A 23,125-nucleotide genomic window follows, 5' to 3' on the forward strand; every position below is an offset into this window, starting at 1 on the left:
GGGGAAAGCAAACCAGGTCCACAGGCAAGTGCATGTTCACAGGTACATGCAGTGGGACATTATCAACACAGGGGTCTATTGAAATGATGCTCAAGTGTTGCCTTGATGCCCAACCATAGACAAGTTGTCCCTTCAAGACTGTAGTTCTTGCTTACTGTTTATTCTGAAAATGGCAGAAAATGTGCGACATTTGGAATGGTGCAATTCTATGACATTTAACTTGGGTACCGTTCTCTATGAAAGGACTCTTACATAGCCCCAACACATGCTTAACAATTTACTTACCAACTGGTTGTCAATAAAGGATGTCATTGTGTCCTTGGGAACGTTTATCGTCCACCAGGTTCATCTTATGATCTGTTATTTAAAAAATGCACTTTCAGTACGTTTTGGAGTCTAATTTGGTAAAATGTTTTGTTCATGAGAAAAAAATAATTTGGCTGTGATTGCTTGATAAGGCAGTAAGACAGGCCATTTACACCCCCTTCAACCTCATTTAAGAACTTGTAGCACATCGTCTTTTGAAGACTCTTGCAAATTCACATCATCTCAAGAAAAAGCACTTTAGAATTCACTCATATGTTTTTTCCACCTGGCCACAAACTTCAATATCAATCCAACCTTGGGAATAAGGCTACGGATATCATCTTCTCTAAGAAGTTTCATTGCCTCCATGTCAATGGCATTATCTGCATGTGTCAATTGATACAATAGCTAAATAAAACAAAAAATAACTATGAATTCATAAAGAACCGTACTTTTGAAAGCTTACTGAAATTCGTATCGGTCGAGAGCCTGTCACATGGCCACATTCAAACGGAAAAAGGACCTACTGGAAACCTACTATAAACTGTCTTCGTTAGACTCTCTGAGTAAAAGTACGGTATTATGAACATGTTAGTTTATGACAAGCAACACATTTTTATTTTATTTATTTTATTCCCGGCCTAATTAAATTTTTTATCAGAAAGATTCCAAATACATTTTTCAACTTCATGGGTACAATGTGGTCTGCACATCTTTCAATCTACGTACATGTACTACATTGGAATACAACTAAGGCCTACGTCATGTTTATAATTATACCGGTATGTACAAAATATACATGTCGGCCTACATACGACACCAACTCAAAACTTTGGTAGTTTTTTCATAAATTGTTTATATTATCAACCTTTTTAAAGAACTATCTTACCTAGATAATGAGTAAGTTATTCTGTTTCAGAAGTCTGAACTTGATCCAAGATTCTCCCTTTTAACTGGAAGAATGAGGTTTTAAGAATAAAAATGAAATACCATTTTCTAACTCTATAATTAAAACAGAGATGTCAAACCAAGAATCCAACATTAAGTGCCACTTTTGTAAACACACAACTGAGTCTCTCGACGTGATAGATGCTTGTAATTCTGAACGTTGTTTAAATTCTATTCATATCAACCGATGTATCGATTGTGTAAATTGCACCAATTGTAACTATGGCACCGACTGTCGAGATTGCAGAAACTGTGAAAATTGTGTAAGCTGTACCAATTGTAAACAATGCAATAATTGTAAAAATTGTCAGCGTTCCAAAGACTGTGAAACTTGCAATGAATGTCGAGATTGTGCCAGCTATCGTACAAACCGCATCGAATACGAAAGGTGTATATATTGTGATCAATGTGATAACTGTGAAAACTGCGACCAGTGCAAAAATTCACGCGATTGCGAAAGCTGCGCCAATTGTAAACAATGTACCGGTTGCAATGTCTCCGGAAGAACTGGAACCCACAGCACCTAGTTTACCACCCACGACACCTCAAGAGAAAAGCCATTAGACGGTCACAATGAAGAGAAATTATTTTTAACCGTAGGAGCTATTCAAAAAAATCTCTTTCTCCATTTCGAGAAAGAGAATCATTTTTTTTTTTGCCCACTTACATCTTCTGCACGTACGTGCAAATCAAAACGCCTAAATCCACAAATAAAGTCCAAACCTTACTAGCAATCCAACCGACTGCCTTACTCGCCCCGTTAAATATCAAACTTAACACGCTGTCAATGATCCCGGGTAAAGCCCCAAGCGCTTTCAAGCCCAGTTTTTTTGAAAAGTTTGTCAAAGTTTGTAGTTGTCGTTTGATCCAATCGGTTACGCCTCCTTTGGACGGAGGTTCTTGCTTGGGTATAGGTTTAGGTCCAGGTTCTGGCTTAGACATAGGCTCAGGGGCACCAGCTGCTCTCATGGCAGCTACTATAATTGCGATATGGTACCGATGGCTAACCTTACCGTTGTCAAGATACGGCCGTGATGCCTTGTTCTCTAAAAAGCACCCTGACCTTTTCGCGTAAAGTTAAATTGTTGTCCGTCACCGCTGATGCTATTGATTTGTTTCGCATCTGATCGGTGTTTCAGTTAATAACTTCTAATCGACCCCGTCTTTCCACTTGTAAATCCAACTGTTTTTGAACCGTTTCTGAAGTTCTTCACGTTCTGCCAATGTCATTTTCAACTGAGTTAGTTGCTGTTCCATCTTCTTTTTATGCTCCACCAGGTGTTTGCCTGGTTCGACTCTTTTGGGGTTTTTAACTTTGGTCACCGTTGGGACTTGTTGCTTCACCGGGCTTGATGTTGACATCTTCTTTTACAATTGTAGGATTTCATTAAAAGCCAAGTGTTTCGTTGTTATTAAGGGGATAGGTACTGCCGTACTTGTAGCAAATTTCGCTGAGTAAATGCCCCATTGATTGGCTAATGACTGGGTCGTTGTTCAGGTCTTTGGTCAAATCTTCTTCAGATCTTTTTCAAATCTACGTTGAATCCCAGGAACTCGAGGGGGTAGCTATCCTCAAAAGTCTGACATATCGACTCAAAATCGAATTCTGCAAAGTCTTGACAATTTCTTTGCCAAATCGTACCTCAAACAACTTCAACAGTTTCTGCTGTTTGGCCGGTGGTAACGCTTCGATGTCTTTAAGGTTGAGCTCTTTGCCCAGGTACTCTCTCGACTGAACGACTCGACTCGAGGCTATGACTGAACACATTCGGTCTTTGATGTTGGCTTTGGGTTCGGGGGGGTTGCTAGGTATACTTTTGATGTCGTCCATTCTATTATATAACGTTTAAATTTGATGAACATTAGCTTGGCACTTAAATATTCGTAGGTGTAGAACTTTAGACTTAGTGCAATAACTAGTTCAATAACAACCTGGACATATTGTAACATATCTGTTATTTAATTAAACGAAATAAAAAAATGGTGCAGCCCGGTTATTTCAGCCCAGCTACACCAAATTCAAACAAATGTTAAGCAAATAGTTCTAGTTCATCAGTTGATTTACGTTTGTTGGGCTTCTTCTTGGAATTGCAGCCCAGCAAGAAACCAAGCAATTACTCTTCATATGACCTATAGTGTTATCTAATCGCTCGATCGCTTCCAAATCAGATTTAAATTCTATAAATTGGAGTTTAACTTTACAGTCTTCGTAATAACAATTTTCATAATCGTTGATTAATCCGCGCAAAAAAATTGGTGTCAATGAAGTGCTCAGGGTCAAATCTTTTATATTTCTTGTCACATCTACGACAGTTACTTTGATTGGATCGCTGCAATCTTTACACTTGTTTTTTGGTCGGTCATGTGAGCATTTACTCTTATTAATATTCTCTCTCCTCCTATCGACACATTGATTACAACCGAGGTTAATATTGCCATTTAATTTAACTCTAAAATTAGAAATATCTTTTGGTTTCTTACAGATGTTGCAAATTTTATTTTCCATGTTTATTTGTATAAACGTTATTATAATTTTATTTCGATTTTTCTCATAAAAGTAAATATGACACTGGAGCTCCGTACTGATAACTAATTTACTAAGCTTCACGTGGCGTAGGTGTTGTTTCAATCGATCACGTTCATCGAATGAATGAATTATACTTTTGCATCAACAACAAACAGCTGTGCAAATAGTGTAGCCCACTGAACGCCGTTTTACTCAAGGCACAGGTGTTACTATCTTTAGATCTCTTCCTATCTTTAATAAACTGAACTAATATTTAATAAACTGATCTGCTCAATCGTCTACGATGAACAACGTATTTACGCCATCAAACGCTTATTGGTAAAGTTCCAACGCTTCATTTAACTCGAGTTTCTCTCGATCTAAGTCGCATAGGTATACACCGTCGTCTGTACACACCCACAACCGTTCTAAGTACTTTTTGTTTTTACTTAGCGTGGGGCATATGATCACAATGGCTTCATATACGAAGCTGTACTTCCGTTCCAAAAGATTTAATATCCACTGAGTTTACAGGTCTTCCCAACTATAAGAGCGCAGTGAGGTTTCTTATACATGCTAATTTTATCTTAAAGCCGATTTAATACAACAAACGTTTGAAATTTCCGTCTTCTATTGTCAATTGTGCGTCCATAATTAAGAACACGTACATCGTCAACGGACCAGCAGTTTCGGCTTCTCGTTCCATCTGGATTGTAATGTCGCCCCCACCCCCCAACGGCCGACCAGACCCTTGGGCCAAATTGTCATCAGAACTTCTGAAATCGAGCCACAAACCGTATTTATCTTTAAAATAGCCAGCCACATCAAGGCCGATTAAATTCACAACCGCAAGTCTGGATTCCGTGTAAGAATCGCTGAAGAGAACTTTTGGAAATTTCGTTTCAATGTTGGTGCTCAAACAATCCCTGCGAGTACAATTGGTTCGGTTTATCTTCCACCGTTTAGATAGTTTTCGTGATGTGCGGATTGTAAAATCTTTGTGGATTTTTAACGGCCGGGTCATTGGATTGGACCTAAACACCTTTCAAACTTTTTATCGTTTGGTCAATGTTGATATTCCACAAAGTGTCCGACTTGTTAACCGCCTGTTTCTTTCACGAATGGATCCTATCAAATAGGTAATACATGGTGCCTTTGTGTTTACATCTCAAAGCTTGTGCCAGATCTCGGTTGGTCACAACTTCGTACTCCAACGTCTGCTCAGAAATGGCCTACTCTGCTGCCATGTCGCTCGACTTGACGACTTTATCGTTTGAATTAAAAGTCAGTTGGTACGTTAATGGTTCTTTAAAACCCAAGGGATAAAAAGGCCCGTGATCAGTCAACATAGGAGCGTCCAACGGAATTGCATATCTGTTTTTAAAGGCGTCGGCTATGGCTTTGTCTTTACTGCCGTTGGCTGCTTTGTTTTTGTCGGCTGATCCCAAGCGCAAATTGCCAACATTTTCCAGTTGTCCTTAAAGTTGTGAAAGACGTCTGCGTCTCGGTAGCTGACGATTTTATTGCCCTGTAACTTGTCCAATGCTCCGTCTAGATCCAATTTGAAAGCCAACTTGGCGTTACCAGGTACCACAACGTCGTCTACTTCCAACGCCGGAGACATGACGTTTAGCGTGTGACCTGCGGCAACAGAGCTCGGATTGTGCGTAATGGTGACTTCTCGTTGTTCACCTTTGATAGTCCTAGGTACTTTGATCGGGCGACTCGGGTTCAATTTCTTTGTGTATTGACTCGTCATATTTCATTATAGACGGTTTTATATTTCCATTTTTTATATATTTCCAAATTGCAAACATGAAAGACAACCTAATCAGCGATACACCTGCCACAAAAAGTACGTCTTCGTATCTACCCAATAGATCGCGCTTCTGGAAAGTTCCATGTATCATTTCTGCTACCATGTCACCCAAGTGATCAATATGTCGCCTAGCATAGATTCGATGTTTGTTTGATCAAATGGAGCAAGCAAAAAGACTTGGGAACAAAACTGCGTTCATCTGTTGGACTTTTTAAACGAGCGCTTGAGGCAAGAACGCGTACGTTCAAGTTGCGTGCTTGGTCTGAGTTAACCGGTAAACACGTGATGTCCTTGTCGCCGGAGCCTAAATTGTCGGGCTTTACGTGCTTTCAGTAGTTAAAATGGAAAAGGACTTCTCAAAGTTATTGTACAGCCCACGAGGCTATTGGAAAGGCAAAAGTGCCCCATACCAGTTACATCAAAAGACCGGTGCAGACAAGTCAGTAATTCGAACCTGGATAAAAAAACAAGCCATTTGGCAAATTTATTTACCTGCCCCTGGATACGTACCCAGGCCGAGGATGTTGCAATCGAAACTGGTCGAACCAAATTACGCGCATCAGATGGACGTGCTATACCTACCCTGGGATCGCGTTCCAAAAGGCCCAAGAGATAAGACCTATAAGTGCGCTTTGACCGTAGTGGACGTGGTTCGAGATATAAAGAAGCTGAACCGTTGGCCCGTAAAACGGCAGAGCAAGTCGCAGCAGCTGTAAAACGCCTTTAGCTTGCCCTAAATTTGTCATGGTCGATTCAGGATCAGAATTTAAAGATGAGTTTAAAAAGCTGTTTACTAAAAACAAGGTTAACATTCAAGTAGGTGAACCCGGTGTACATAGATCCCAGGAAATCGTTGCAAGTTTGGACATCAATTTTCTCGCAGGAGATGTTAAACGACGGTACGCGAAACGTGGAATGGATCGAACGTTTGGCCCAGGTTGTAAAAGCGCTAAACGAAAAAAAAAAACTAGGTTGATTGACAAAGAACCTGCAGCATCTGTTAAATTAGATCTGGTAAACAAAGCACCTAGCGGACCAGTCCCCAAAAGAAGATAGATAGAACTACCTGCAGATATAGTTGTCCTGTACCTATATTTCTCAGTCGAGCAAGAAGGCGGAACCGTCAGAAAGGCAACAAATCCGGTTTAGAGTGTAGACGTTTACCAATAGAAAAGTGCACGAGTCAATTTCAACGAGTCCGAGGTAAAAAGGTGAAAACGGGACCAACTTTATACTATTTACTCGAGGGCCCAAAACAGAGTTTCGTTAGAGAAGAGCTTCAGGTAGTGCCTGCAGACTCTGAATTGCCACCTGTTCGGTAATTCCGTAGGCTAAAGTTTTAACCCCATTTGGTAAAATGTAACGCTTTGTCTCTAAAGGTGAAAGGCTCAGTTTATTTTGCGTAACACTGGATAGTTGGTGTTTGTCAGATCTGAACAGGTGTTGTTTATTAGATGTTGTGTTTTTTTCAAATAAGGTGTTTTTATACGTAGCATGTGTCAGATGTTTTTGAGTTACAACTTTTGTGACACCTTTTGCCCTTTTCAAATTTTGGGCAATGGTTAAAATCGAATACATATTTGGCCGTATACAAATGACCTCGGATATCATTTGACCGCCAAATTTGTCTATCATTTTGCCGATGCCTTTTTTGTTTTTCAAAACGCTTACACCGCAGTAAATCGGCTTATTCAACTTGGTTATTATTCAATACATTTCGACAAATGATAGATCGCACTCTGGAAATGGTGTAGTCGTTTTATAAATGTGATTTTGAAATCAATCGTTTGAATCTATCCTTCTTGAAATCAGATTTGACTAATTTGTGCAATTCGGTGTTTTTCTCGATGTAACTTTTCATCCAAGGCGGCTGTCTGAAGAACATCACTGGGTGGACCTCTTTTAGCTGTAGACCAAGTTCCAGGTACTTTTGCAACGTGCGATAGTGAAAGTGTTTTGTGCCCAAAGTTGCCACGAGCTTGTCTACGGAAGTAACCCTTTCTCTGTTTTGTCAATCGAGCGAAGCTGCCATGAAATGAAACGAGTCAAGGAATCTAAGTTGGCCAAATGAGAAGGATATATAATTCTCAGTGTTTTTGGCAATGATGTTGACTTTACTACCGTTGAATGCACGAGCGCCTTACATGATCAAATGGGGGTTGTATTTCTCTACATTATGCAGTACAGCCGAAATGGGTGTTTGGTTTGGCACTACTCGGAGTTTGAGATTGCAATGGGCATGTGCTGGACCTCAGTATTTATTCGTTAAGTGACAACGGTTGCAGACTTTGCGAAATTTATTGATGGGCTTCTCACAGCTCATGCAATTGTTCTCTGTGAAACCGCGATCGTTTTTGAAACTAAAAGCCACTTTTTGTTATTTAGTTTTTAGCTCATCTGGGATATGTCATTGACATTGTGAGGCTTTTGTTGGGCTAATGTACTTTCACAGATCCAGCAGACGTTGCATTTGTCGTGGAGCTTCTGTAGCTTGGGTGTCAAAACGAGGGGCTTTGTACCGGCGAATGTTTCGTTAATTGTTTTTGTTTTTCTGTTCTGGTGGCATACGCTCTAAAACAGACTCAAAACAGCGTAGATGACAAAGGGGGCGTCTTGTTTATTTTTGTAGTTTTCAAACTTGAGAATGTGTTGGCCTTTTTACTACCTTGGAAGGTGCTGCATCGATGTGTTTGTTTAGTCTTTCTTCCGTTTGAAAGTGAGATAGGCACGAATAATTTCACCGTTGTAATTCTCTCTAAACTCAGCCAACACTTTCTTCTTAATGTAACTCTTGTATAAATCGAAAAAGTGAAGCAGGTCGTCTGCAAAGAAACTAGGCTTCAGCTCCCAATTTCTGTAGTGACCATAAAAGCATCGGATCTTCAAATGTCTACCTCTGCGATAGCTTCCGGCTTAGTGTAAGCTTTAATCGCGGTAGTGCGATCTTTTCGTGGTACGTTGCGTTTGCGCCTATGGCTGTAAAGGGGATGTAGTTGTCTTGGGCTACCCGTAAGAAATGACTGTAAGACTGCCTCTTGAGGTTTTCAAATTGTTGTTGGCTCGCTTGAATCGCTCGTACTAATTCAGGCTTTGTATGTTGTTTGCGTTTAGCTGGTAATGATATGTTATACTGTTTGACAGAGTCAGGTAAAAATGCTTTTTTAATTCGGTTAAAGCCCGATAATATAGGGCGACGTTGTGATCTGGTTTCTCTATTCATGTTCTTATTTTTTATATCGGTAATTATAATTTTATTTTTAATTTGTCTGAAAACCTCATTCTTCAGGGGAAAATGAAGTTTTTTGTTGTTGTTTTTCCCCGAAAAAGGGGGAAGTCGGAGGAGCCGAAGGGAACCTTCTGGGAAAGTGGGGAAGAGTCCAGGGGAGTCCGAAGGAGCCGGAGGAGTCCCGGTGAAGGGGGGTCGGGTAGGTTTAGGAGGGAAGAAGTTGATCTAGAACTGTCCTTCACCTACTACTGAATGTCACAGGCTATTAATAAGATACACACAAGTACTGGTATTAATTAATTGAACTGTGGTGTTAAACTCCCCATGGTCATGCCGTGTGGCACATGACAGCGCTTTAGACAATTTAACTTACAAAGCTCAAAATTTAATTGATGTTTAGACCAGGTAGCTTATTATTTTTAACAAACAAATGGAGTTTAATGTATTTTATCGCTAAGGTCGATAGAATATCATACACTCGTAGGACAATTTGTAAGCCAGGCATTGGCAAGGTCTTATTAGTTGGCTTTAATCCTATCAATATTAGGCCGATATTTGTTTTTTTAAGCAACCAACATTAGATTTTTTTAGTTTGCAGGCTGTTAGTTAGTTAATTAGGCCATCGAGGACAATTTCCTTCTGAAACCATCAAGCCTAATACATGTACCTCTAACACACCTTGGATGACATGTTGATTAAACACTGTGATCTCATGTAGGTAGAGACCATTTGCTGAATTAATATACAGCATTTTTTCTAGAGGAAACAAGTAAATGCTGTTCCAATCAGCACTGCCTAAGGTTGCTGTAAGGTTTAACTGTGTATGGGCTATGAGTAACACTGGAGTTTAAAAAATGACACTTTGGTTATTGTCTTGGCTATGTTTTCCATCAATAAGTTCCGGGTGCTAATGTCCCTAAGAACATGGATACCTTTGAATTTACGGATGTCACAACTTCATTTGTTCTGGTTAATCGTGAGTTAACTAAGAAAAACTTGTTAGGGTGGGATGTGCTCTTGGTACTGCACAATAAATTGCGAAATTTCTTGACTGAACAAAAAGCAGTTTACTACAAAAAATCAGAGTGGATGAAATTAACTGGGGATGTTCCCTTGCTGGAGAGCGAAACTTGGCCCAGTGATTTTTAATCCTGGCTTTATAGTGCAGCAAAAGCTCGGAGAAAGTGTTGAAGACGATCTGACACTGAGTGAAAATAGGCAAATCAGTGACATTAGTAAGATCGATGAACACCTTATTCATCTCCTTGAGTAGGCATTGGATACCGGAGAACGGAATTTCGCCTTTAACCTGTGCCAGTGTCAAACAATGCACAATTAATTTGACAGAAGGCATCTTCCTGGTGTACAATTTTTTACATCAAATATTACTCTTTTACAGGTACACTCAATGTGTGCATACTATGTGGACTGTGGACTTCTTTTGTGTGGAAGTCTACACTATGTATGTAATGCTAACACAGCGTGTCAAAGAATAAATACTCTATCTGAAGTGGTTTATTCACCATGTTGGCATGACTAAATTAAGGTCAATAGGAAACCATTCATTCGAGGAAACTGACCAAAGACCGGTTTGACTCATGCTGAACCTGTTGCTGTAAATAAAGGTTACATGAGACCTGTGTCAGAATATGTAGGTTCTTCAAGGCATTCTGCTCCTATCGCACTCAAGCTGATAACTTTTAAAATCCATTCAAACAGAGCGTGTAGTATCATACTTGGCCAAACGTGCACTCAACATGATCATGTATTGATGACTTTTAAACTAGAAACACTAGCTTGCAAAAGAATTGCAAAACAAGCTTGAAAAAAATTTAACTTAGACTGACAGATATTTTGGGTGGTTTATTAAAGAGCACATGTATTTTCTGATTTTATATGTTCAAATAATGTATGTAGCCACTGTTTGGCATGCACAGGGCGATGGTTCCCCTGTTTTTCCCTTTTTCTCCTCAATGACGCAATCTACATGTTAGCTTGTTATAGTTGAGCTCTGAAGACAAATGACACTGCGTTCGATTTGGATGCTTCCATACTATCGCAGATTCAGTTGACCACTCTCCAGTGTCTGTCGGTTTAATTGAATTTCAACAGCAGACTGAGTGACACCTGTGGCAATGGTATTGTTTATGCCATGTTTCCCGCTGGTCAACAGTTCAAGAATACTATCTCAATGGCTAGCCCCTATGACGGTTTTGTTGTCATCAAATGCTATAACGGCGATGGGCGCACAGACTGCAGCTGACGGATTGAAGCGCATGACAAGAATGTTAGCAGATCTAACAATTTGGGATGGTTTGACCTGCTGGCGAATATTAAACTTGTCCGAAAACATCATCACAGGTCAGGCGTAGTATGGAACACATTTTTGTTGATTTTTGGTCATGGACGTAATTTTACGTAGTACATGTACAAAAACGTCAGTCGCTTTTGCAGCATGCATACTTTTAAATTGACTCCTTTGATCGATGGCTATTTAGAGCCTATACATATACTTTGGAGTGTTTTGAAACATTCGCCTGCCAGCTGGAAGAATTACAGTATGCAAATATTAGTCGTGAATACGATGTGCCCTGATTAAATATTTACCAGGTTACACCGCACTCTGCAAAAGACAGAAACCGGTACAAAATGTGTAAAACTGCGTGCAAAAACTGCTGCAGTCTATTGACTCACTGACGCCACGTGTACATCAGTCTAACTTAAACAGGTGTTATATGTGCGTGCCTGCAAGGTTAAAATTTAACCTTGCAGGCACGCACATACAACAGCAAAAAAAACTTTTTTTTTTTGCTGTTTCAGCGTTTTGGCGAAACAGCTCTTTTATTCGTTACCTTTTTTCGCAATTGCAAAAAAAGTCCTTCCTTTTGTTCTTTTTTTAAAGCTTTTCCGCTTTTTCTTTAGCTTGGTCGCATGCCATTCGAGCTCCGGGGTAAGTTGTAATTTTTGAAGTATTAAATCTTTGTTTGGTTATAAATTTCTTACTGTCTGTTTGTGTATTGTTATAGAATCTGTAGAACCATTTCTAGCCTTTTGGGTTTAGTCATTTTCCTGTATTTTTAAGTTCATTTTGCGAATCAACCCTGTGTATATTGCGTGAGCGGGGCCTTGTATTTAGCCTCGGCCAACCTAAGGGCGTTCGCTCCTACCAAACCCATTGTGTCTGGTGACGAGCCATTCAAAACCGTCACTAGGGACAATGGGGTCACATTACAATCGTCAGACAGAGTTTCCTTTCAGTCGTACATTGATTCATTTACAAATGTCCACCCTGCAAAAGAAGTTATCTCAGCATCCCGTATCTCTAATGGAAGAATCGCAATTTACTGGAGCTCGATGGAGGTCGTCATGGACGCTGTTCAATATGGACTTAACCGTGACGGTTCCTTTCTTGAACTTACCTCTGTTATCTGTCCAACAACTCGTATCACCCTGTCTAATGTATACCCTGAAATTCCCAATTTCATCTTCATCAATAACCTCTCAACTCCTGTAAGGTTGTTTCCCAAATTGGGCCCATTCCGCTGGGATTCTAAAATAAGGAACTATCTCACAAAATGTACTTCCGTCGTCACGTCTAAGGCCTGATCAATGACAACATAAGCCCCTCCCTCCACCACCACATGAATATTTCCTGCAATGGAGTGAACTACCGTGTATTCTTGTCGACCGAATCCGTGCGGTGTTTCAACTGCGGGGAATTTGGCCACATCAGCCGGGCCTGCAAAAAAGAACTTCCTAACCCTTAACCCCGCCCCCATTCCCACTGACAACCCTCTCAACCCTCCCCCAGTTTTGTACATAGCAAAGCTGACCCTAGACACCCGTCAAAGAAATCTAAACCTTCCTCGTCTCCGGCTCCCGACCGGGGCGACGCTGCTTCTGCGGCCCCGGGCTCGGCGGCTCCGTCGGGACCTAGTGCCTCGGCCAGGTCCGCTGCCCCGTCTGCAGGGGGCGGTGACCCCCGCAGGTGCCGCGTATGGGGTTCCCGCTTCTGCTCCGGCGTCTGTTGGGGCAGACGGCGGGGCCCCTCGCTCGGTTTCCGCGGGGCCTCCTGCGAGAGGTGCCGGCGGGACCGCCCCGGGTTGTTCTGCGGGGACTGCACCGTTGCCACTGGCGTCTGCTGGAGGCGATGGATCGGCCCCCTAGTGGGGGGGGGGAACTGTCGAGCACACTTTGACCTTGAAATATAGCACAATTTGACCTTGAGAGATGGTGGCATTAATATGCATAAGTATAATAATTATAATATGATATTGATATGAATAGGAATGAGGTATAGGATGAAAAATTCTGGCACAGATTGACCTTTGGTAATGGATAGGCATAAGGTCAGAAAGTCTGGCACAGGTTGATTCTGGTGTATGGGATAAAATGGGAATAAAACATAGAACGGGGTAAAAAGTTTGGGTACAATTTGACTGTGTTTATGATAAAGAAAATAGTGAGTGAGTGGAAGGTGTGACGTCATGGAAAAATGCCAACGGGCCTACAGGAGGTCCAAAAGTAATTAGGAAGTAGGAAGCGATAATCCCTAAACAAAAGGACCGTACTTGCTGCCGGGTTGTGACGTCAGTTGGGAATTTTTAACACGTAGCAAGGGGGTAAATTTATTCGTCGTGCTGTGGAATATTGTGCAGAGGTTCCGGCCGATATCCAAACTGATAATTATTATTCGATAGTCATACCGATAAGTATAATACAAACAAATTCAGTGGACTTCACATATTGGTTTCTGGTAGGTTGGTACTGGTACCGTTTTATTTCCCGTTGTTCATTTTTTACAATTATTATCTCAGTAATTTTAAGAATTACTCCATGGGCGATTACTGGAAGTTTGTTAACATTGAATTCAGAGGCATTACATGTACTCATTCCTTTTGGAACCATTTGTCTCTACAGACTGTTATCATTTAGGCATGCTCCTCTTCGTCATGAAACAGTCCGATAATTTTTCGGCAAAACTCTATTCAAGGCTTTGTTAACGTTCATGTCTTTATCAAGTTTTCCATCGAGATCATCCACAATGTCCTTTCTGAGTTTCATTTTCCCTAAAATATAGGTAACTTGACAGGAACTCCTTATAGTTGTCAAAAAAGTCTTGACTGCCTAGAGGGTCTTTCTGTTTGCCTTCTTCCTGGCTAGCTATTCATCCATGTCTTCGCTGACGTACTAGTCATCCCCCTCATCTCCCTATGTGTTTCTCTAGCTTCAGCCAGCCAATCTTAGTAGGCGGCATTGTCTTCATCCAAGGCTTCTTCATCGACCTCCTCAACGGAATCCGAGTTTTCGTCAACTTAAATGACAAGAAACAAATGAAATCGTTCAATGTATCCTAAATATGTATTTTTGCGTTGGGGAGATGTTAATTATATATCACGGGTTTGCCCTTACCTAACGTATATTAATAAGTAGTGTATGCTCAGTGCCTGTCCGAGAGCTTGCGGAAAAAACCTCAAAAACTTACTCGGGTGGGACTCGAACCCACGACCTCCCATACATCTTGAAAAAAGTTCGCGGTACCCGCTGCTTCATCGGACCGGCCAGCCGACCCCGGCAAGCTCGGTGGTCGAGTGGTTAAAACATCTGCACTAGTAAGCAGGAGGTCGTGGGTTCGAGTCCCACCCGAGTAAGTTTGTGAGGTTTTTTCCGCAAGCTCTCGGACAAGCACTGAGCACACAGTGCTTATTAATATACGTTGGGTAAGGGCAAACCCATTATATATAATATCCTAAATATACACGTATTTACTGCCTCTGAGGGCGCTGTTTAGCTGCTGCCAGCTGCGAAAAATTCGCTCCAGGAAAGTATCCAAAAAACCTGTTTTACACTTCAGCGATTGTCATAACTTTTCAACTGGTAACACCTTGACTCGTCGTACAACTCTGGGACTTGTTTCGATCTTTATCGTCCTTTCCTAGTCTGAAGAAAACTGTACGATGTTTTTTCTCATCACACTAACAGTGAGTCTTGTTCAGGTAGGCCTTATACTAACCTGCATCCCTAGTAACCAGCCAGTGAAAGACGCCAACTTGATTGGTATGCTAATGTTGCAGACAAAAAACGATTCTACAAATGACGCAACCCTTATTGGGAGCGATATCACCACCTATAATATGTCAGTACCAGGTACGCCTTGTACTCCTGTGCGATATTCCAGATCTGAACTTCTTGCACTGAGACACAGCCATGGCCACCCGAATATGAACCGTATATCCCCTGATATTCATCTGTCACTCATGGAACTTGGACTTCGTCGATATAGAGGTCGGCGTGCTGGTTGTCACCCCACCAGCGAACCAGCCAAACCGCCTCAAAACTGCAGACCACGGCAATATCAGAACTTGCTAATGCACGTAGCTCTGTGGAACACTCACTCTGTCTGTAACAAACAATTAATGGTATGCGATTTCACACTATCAAATAATATTGACATCATGTTCCTGACATGAGTGCATCGACTGGCAAAAGTGGTTCCTAAGTCGCTCTCTTAAGAGTGAATGCCACCCTGTGTCGGCAGTGGCATTCACTCTTTATTGAGTGAATTTTAGAAGAGTGTCTTTCATTACATGCCACTGATAGACCTATAAAGATTTCAAAAATAAAATATCCTTGAGCAACTGTTTGTAGTTCGACTTTTTAAATTTTTTTCAGTCTTTTCGTTATTCTGAAATCACAATCAAGACTCAATAAATGAGTCACTGCTGACATCCCTCCACAAGCCCGGACCACTTTATCTGTTCTGAGGACCGAGTTGTAATGTAATCCCTCCACAAGCCCATAGAAGCAAATTCATTTCCCTTTCTGGACCACTATATCGATTCTGAGGACCGAGTTGTAATGGACTGAAGGCGATGGTGTGTTGACTGGTTAAAATGTAAACTACAAGTGCTACTTTCCAAGCTATGAACAGTACTTTAAAAGTTCAAAATTATTCAAAATTCCTGAAAACATTATTCAAAGCCAAATTCCAACTGGAAAGCTGAAACATGTTAAGCCAAGAATTTTTTGTTATATAAAAAGTCCAAATGGAGCATACTACTCATTATAGGCATGAGCATATTGTTTAAAAGCCCAACAAATGTACATGAAACTCAATGAATTTCTAAAGGACAAGCTTGACAAACTTTTTCTAGGTTTGAACATTTTCAAATTCCTGAAATTTTCAACTTTGAAGTGACGTGTGATTTTTATGGTACTTTGATTCTGTACTGGTGCGCTAGAAAAGCCATAGAGCCAAACATTCTACTATGAGATGTTGAATGTTCTGTATAAATTGTTTTAAATGATAAACTAAAATTCGCAACTTACATGTATTTCATTGATTATATTGTAATTTGTGGAGTTGCAAATTTATCATACCAGATCCCTTCAACATTAACCTGAGGTAAAAGAGCTATGGAAAAGGATTAACTTCATTTCGTGCCCATTTCATCTCGACTGAGGAATGAATCCTTGTAACTGACTGACGACTGGTTAAACTATGTAAAGTGCTATTTTCTGAGCTATTTCATAATTATGTACTGTATTTTAAAAGCTCATTACTCAAAATACACTAAAATACACTTCAAAGTCACATTTCTATTTGAAAACCGATAGATGTTGAGCCAAAAAATAAAACTACTCATAAAAGGGCAAACACCAAAAATGAATGGCCAAAATGTCAAAGTCGAAGTTGCTTCCAATGATTAACCACTTCACGCTGGATGATTCGGGGGGTCTTTGCTGGCAGACCAGGTATTTTATTGTGGAACCCTCTTTGTAGAGCAGTGCGTTTCGTTTCACTTCAGATTCATGAAACGGGAAAGTCACTTAACACCTCACAATGGGGGGGACGCATTGCTAGGCAGACACCCGTAAATTGACTCCTGAGTGTGGTGACCCCTGAATGAGCACTCCGTCAACAAGCACGATGTATCGCCATGGGGACAGCATGAGTTCTGGATTCGGGCATGCTGACCATGAAACACCACCCCCGGCCCTTTCCCCAAATCAAGGCACGCTAGCTCAAACTGGTTAACTAAAAATCATGTGATAATTCATGTGGAGTTACAGATAAATAGTTAAATCTCGGTTCAAAATGGTCAATTGCACCCCAAATGACTTTGTAGCTGTCACATATAAATTTCTCTGTGTCTGAACGCTCAGAATATACATTATGCAGACTTCTGCAGTTGTTCATCCACCATTTGTTTATTCAACAAATTTCAAATGATGCCATCTAGCGATCTCGCGCTTTATACCATCATTGTGAATGAGCGAGCAACTGAGGTTCACTATATGAAAGGAAAAATTAAATAAATCGCCTTAAACACAATGCACAATGATGCCTTACATGAAGTACATGTACAACGAACATGACGCAAGTAAACACGTGCACGCAATCCAAACCTACGTTTTTTTAAATATATATATACTTAGGTATGTCCCCTAACCCCCCGCAAGACCCAAATGTAGAATAACTGTTCATAATACAATTACCAACACTTGTGGAGTCAGGGACATGAAATTTCACGATACAGAATGTCTACGACTCCTTCTGAGTTCTCTTTTTTTCATGGCGCCCGACGAGTCCGTGCAAGGTGCTCTCCCTTATCCAAAGGTAAACAAACGAAGGCGCTATTCAACAAATAACCTTACTGCACGACGCTACATACAAGCCCCTATGATTACACATCAGGGTGATCGTACCTTAACCTTAAACAGCGGAGTTGATAACCATTTACTCAATAACATAAGTGCAAACTTAGCATAACTACATAACGATTGAACACTGATTTGTCTTATCTCCTAACAAGTAGCGATAGCCCTCTCACAAAAACACAGAATGTCATGCAAATTAGGGTCAATTTAACGAAAGGGTAATTACATTCACAGCGATCTGAGCACATCAAGTGAACCCCAAGGCCAGCTAGCACGATGATAACAGGATTGCCTTAAGTTCCAGCTGTCACCCCACCAGCAGTGCTTACAGACGAAAAGCAATCCAACAACAAAGAACACTAGCTCCCAGTCCCGATTCTCCCGATTCTCAGCTCTGCTTTTAAGTAATCTAGACCCAATCCAGCTCATTACTACACCTACCAGCTAGCGCTTCCAGTGCAGCGTCCACGCTACCCGGCACAGTACACAGCACAGACTGGTATATAGCGTTCTCTGCGATGATCTTGCCACTATGCGACCCAGCAGCGAAACTAACAATGCGCGCCCTAAGCACGCCGCAAGCACCCAGACCTAGCGCTCTACACAACGCCGATAGGTCTGCACATGCATTGATAATTTATGAATCAGACTGGCATCCATGTCTAACCCTGTTTCTTTACAATACTTTTTGAATGCATAAATGTGAGGTTCTGTACATCCCAAATGTTATGTCAAACTTCTTCCAAAAATTCCATCTCAAAGTTTGCCATAGTCTTGTATGCTAAAATGCACAATCAGAGCTTCTAAGGCTTTGCTTGGGCACTTTCAGCTTCAAAATTAGAGAACTGCAATTATGTCAAACCTTCAGTATTATAAATTTTGATTTGTATTAAGAATGTATATATAACAAATTAAGAAAAGACAGCACATAATTTTTGTCAAGTGACACCACAGAAAGACTTTATTATCTTTTTCCTAAAAGATTTTTGATCTGACATCACCATTGTTCTTCTGGTCTCAAAATATTTTATGATCTGGCAGATACTAGGGGGCTATGATATCCAAAGTGGAGATGAAAATGTACTCAATTGCTGGGAAATACAATGTACACGTACGGGACTTCACTCGATGTACTCATAATTATTTTTCTGAGGCCCCCTTTGTTAAAACCAATCATTTTGAGCTAACAATGGCTCCCAATTCCAAATCAGTGACTGTAATTCAGTCTCTGGTGTGATTATCTGAAACGAGCAAACGATTATTAAACAAGGCATTTAGAAAAAAATCCCCAAAGATTAATCTCACTTGATTAATTAAATTTATTATCAAAAGAGCACATTTACTTTAGATGGAATGCTGTTTTTATGAATATAACGCGGTTATGCAATGGTAAAGGAAACAACTCTAAAGAACTGGAAAGCTATGAAATCTAAATGCTTTGTGCTTTCTTGAAAAAACAACGCTGAAGAGCGCTGCAAATTGGAACCCGCTGTCCATCAAAAATCATTAAGTACAGAGTCACCCTGTCCTGCAACAGCGTACAAAGAGGTGGGAGCATTTGTACCAGTTTCCAACTCAGACGTGACGGTTTATAAATCATCCTCTTAAGTGTCCACATTTTTGGCCACACTTCTAAATGATAATGTGGAGGAGATGACAATCTCACAGTTGTTTTTCCAGAAAGGTTTGTGGGAGCAGAGCTCAGGATAATCTCTTCTAAGCCAGTAGGCCTACTTCAACTTATCACTTCTGTATTAGAAGAAATAGTTGAAATTAGATGGCTGAATTTAACGAAAACAAGAGTTACTACGGAATGACTGAAGCAGAAGAAAGAGTGATTTTATGAAACAGGTCATGCAGTGCACATGTCCTTCAAGAGCTCATTTTACCATCTATTATTACAAGTCAGTAGATGTATAAGTTTAACGAAAGAAGACCGTGGTTGTGGACAAGCAGGGAGTTGCTTCGGTTTAAAAGGTTTTCACCAAAAAATGAGTGAATAAAATTGTTACATAATAGTCCGAAATGGACATAAAGCAATGACAACTTTACAATCCATGTCATTTCGATACATGCCACATGACTTATCGTATAATTATACGACCATCAGATGAAATAATTTTCCATCTCGAAACCTTTCCCTTTTAACTATCTGCGAGGTACATTCGAATGGGGCATGTACTTCAGAAGATTTTGGACTTAAAAAAGGCCCTTTATTATCACGTGACTTGTCTCCCGATGACGTCATAATCACATAAGGTCAACCTTGGTCTAAAACCCTTCCTCTTCGAGCTATACACAAAGTTTCAAGCCAATTGGACATGAACTTCTAGCAGATGTAGTGCTTTGAAGAGTGCCCCTTTAATATCACGTGACTTGTCAGCCGATAACGTCATCTTACATCGGATCAGTTTTTGTCTAAAGCTCTCTCCTTCTAAGATATCTGCAAGGTTCGAAATAGATCAAACATGTATTTCAGGAGATAAAAGGCTTAAAAGAGTGCAGTTTTTTGTCAAGAGACTTGTTTGATGATGACACCATTATCATATAAGGTCAATATTCCTCTAAATCACTCCCTTTTGAAGATATCTACCAAATTTGAATCTGATCAGACATGGGCTTCAGGAGAAAGAATGCACCTTGAATGTCACGTGACTTATCCCCCAATGTGTCATCAGTACAGGACGTCAACATTCACCATCCGTTTTTAGTTATCTGCAAATTTAAATTTAAACCAAATAAGGCATGTCCTTTAGGAGACGTAATGCTTTGAAGTTTACAGATTCAATGCCAAATCAAAAAACGTGTACAAAACCTATGGGGAAAATAAAATATTCAAAAATCAATCTAAAATAAGGTGACTACGTCACCATGATGTCATCCATTTTCAATAAATCTTGTATAGGGGTCTCTGTTTGCCATCACTTTGGGAACGATCAAACATTGCAAAGTTACCAAACTTATGGCTCGAAAACGTGTGCAAAGTCAATGGGCTATAAACCCGTTGAAGAAACACTGCTCCTTTAAGTTCATGTGACGTGATTTGCGCTTTAACCGAACAATGTTTATAAAATATTACTTCATTAATATTCGGATCCTTAGGTACATTTCAAACCGAATAACAGAGTGTAGAGCAAACAATTTCACTTTCCTTCTCATAGTAATCTTGCGCGGAAGTTAAGGGGTAGTTGTTCACTAGTGTTAAGTAGAAAAATGTGTACAAAACCGATAGGGACAAATTCAAAAATCAATATCAAATAAGGAGATGAAATCATTATGACGTCATAAACTAGGAACCTATCTTGCATCAGGGTGTGTGCCAGCTGAGACTTTGATGACGATTGGAGATCGCCAAGTTACCAAAATTGTGCCTCGAAAAACGCTTAGGAAGTCAACGGGCAGAAATAAACATTTAAAAATCAGTCAAAAAGCAATTGATGACGTTATCATGAGTCATTTTTTTAGAACCATCCATACTTAAGCGTCCTTCATTGGTGCCAGTTTGATGAATATCCCAAGTTTATAAGAGGCTAAAGTTGTTTGCTGAAGAAACGTTAACAAAACAAATTGGCTTTTGATCAGAAGATACAGAATAGGAAAAAACAGAACAAAGAGAATACCTTTTTCGCAAAGTTGCGAAAAAGCTAAAAGGAAAACTATAGCTTATCTTACTGTTGCCAACAGAACAGATGGCTGCGCCTTTTGAAATTTGACCAATTAATCTTAAGCATAAACCTTTTGTTGAAACGATTTAATCATTTCCATAAAGGTCCAAGTTTGGAACCCAATCATACATACACTTCAAGAGACATAGCGCCCAGGAGAGTTCCCATTTAATGTCAAGTGACATGATTATCTGATGACGTCATCATCACATAAGGTCGATTTCGTCTATAACACTTCCCAATCAGACTTGCACTTCAAGAGATATAGTACTTTTTAAAGGATGCACCTTTAATGTCACATGAGGTCAATGTTTGCTTAAAGCACTTCCTTTCCAAGATATCTGCAAGGTTTGAACCCAATTAAACGTATACTTCAGGAGATGTAGCGTATTAAACAGTGCCCTTTAATGTCACGTGACTTCTTACTTGATGACGTCATAATCATATAAGGTCAATATTCGTCTCAATCACTTCAGTTTTAATATATCTGCACGGTTTGAACCTTTGGACATATACTTCTGAAGATTTAGCGTTTTAAAAAGTGCCCCTTTAATGTCATATGACTTATTGTTTGATGACGTCATTATTAAATGAGCTCAATATTTGCCGTAAGCACTTCCTTTTCAAGACATAAGTACGGCTTCATCCCAGCACTAACACCAACAGACTAATACCGCTACAAAAACTTAATACCTATCATCATTTTAAACAACAATAATAAATATTTAAATATTTAATAATAAATCACTTGATAACGTCATCATAAGGTAATTATTTTAGTATCATTTTTGCCCAAACGTCTTTCCCTGGTGTAACTTTGACGACGATCAAAGGTAGCTGAGTAACCAAAATGATGCTTTAAAAACGTGTAGAAAGTTAACAGGCCGAAATAAATATTGAAAAATCAATAATAAATTCATTTTATTGGTTAATGACGTCATTCTTCTAGGACCGTCCATGCATAAGGGTTGTTCATTGACATAAGTTTGATGAACATCCAAAGCTGCTAAGGGGCTAAAGTCGTGGGTAGAAAAAAACATGCATCTAACGATACCAGCATCAGAAGTCAATTTCCATCGCCAACCCTTACCTTTCTAGCTATCTGCGAAAACATGCACTTTTAATGTCACGTGACCTCTCCCAAGATGACGTCATAATGACATGATGTCCATTCTGGTCTTAAACCCTACCCCTTGAGTTTCAATCCTATTGAGCATGTTATTCACGAGATATAGCACTTTAAAGAGTGTCCCCTTAATTTCACGTGACTTGCCAGCTGATGACGTCATTATGAGAACTTGTACAGGAACCCTTTCTAGCTTGTGGCCTTGTTGTGTGCCCCTAACACGAACTCAGTCTATCGATAACAGTGCCAAAACATTCTTCATGTTGAAAAACATGTAAAAGACCTAAATGTGTGTGCAAAATTTAAAATTTGAAAATGTCACATGATGACTTCATCATGACAACTATGGTTTCGGACTATCCTTAATTAACTATCGGAAGGTTTGGTAAGTATGAAGTCAATCAGATCTTCTGAACAATAGCAGTATTGAAGTAAAACGATAATTTAGTAGAAAAACGTGTACAAACCTATGGGAAAAAAATTAAACATTAAAAATTCAATAATAAATCACGAGATGACATCATGACGAATTTCTTCTAGGACCTACTTGATATGAATATCAAAAAGTCTACTAATTTTAAAATCATTTAGATGAATAAAACTATCAAAGTCCCATGTCACAAAAAAGAGGCTGAAAAAGGAGAAGAAAAAAAATAGATGTGGTGTTTGTGAACAAACACAGGCTGAGTTGGCTGTTTTAGTCAAATCGTATTATAAAAGAAGAATATTTACAAAATGAATTTGACATGATGTTACAGTTTCATGGAATACAGCTGATTAGCCAAAATATTGGCTATATATCTGTGTAGGAAGTCAGTTTGAAAGAAAAACCAAAATCATTAATAAATTCATCGATGTCATCATGACA

At 39.8% G+C, this 23,125-nt stretch overlaps 1 long non-coding RNA gene across 1 annotated transcript; it reads right to left on the reverse strand.

Annotated features, from left to right (window-relative positions):
• Positions 1–13,484: 13,484 nt before the first annotated feature.
• Positions 13,485–18,029, reverse strand: LOC147800546 (uncharacterized). Its single transcript, XR_015427126.1, has 3 exons — positions 17,908–18,029; positions 14,950–15,205; positions 13,485–14,119 (listed from the first exon to the last, which is right to left on the reverse strand). It is a non-coding gene; the product is annotated as an uncharacterized LOC147800546 (long non-coding RNA).
• Between the last annotated feature and the right edge of the window lie 5,096 nt (positions 18,030–23,125).

This window comes from Acanthaster planci, linkage group LG01, assembly GCF_054643075.1.
Source record: "Acanthaster planci isolate LZ-2023a linkage group LG01, COTS_SCS, whole genome shotgun sequence".
In the NCBI taxonomy this organism is placed as follows: Eukaryota; Metazoa; Echinodermata; class Asteroidea; order Valvatida; family Acanthasteridae; genus Acanthaster; species Acanthaster planci.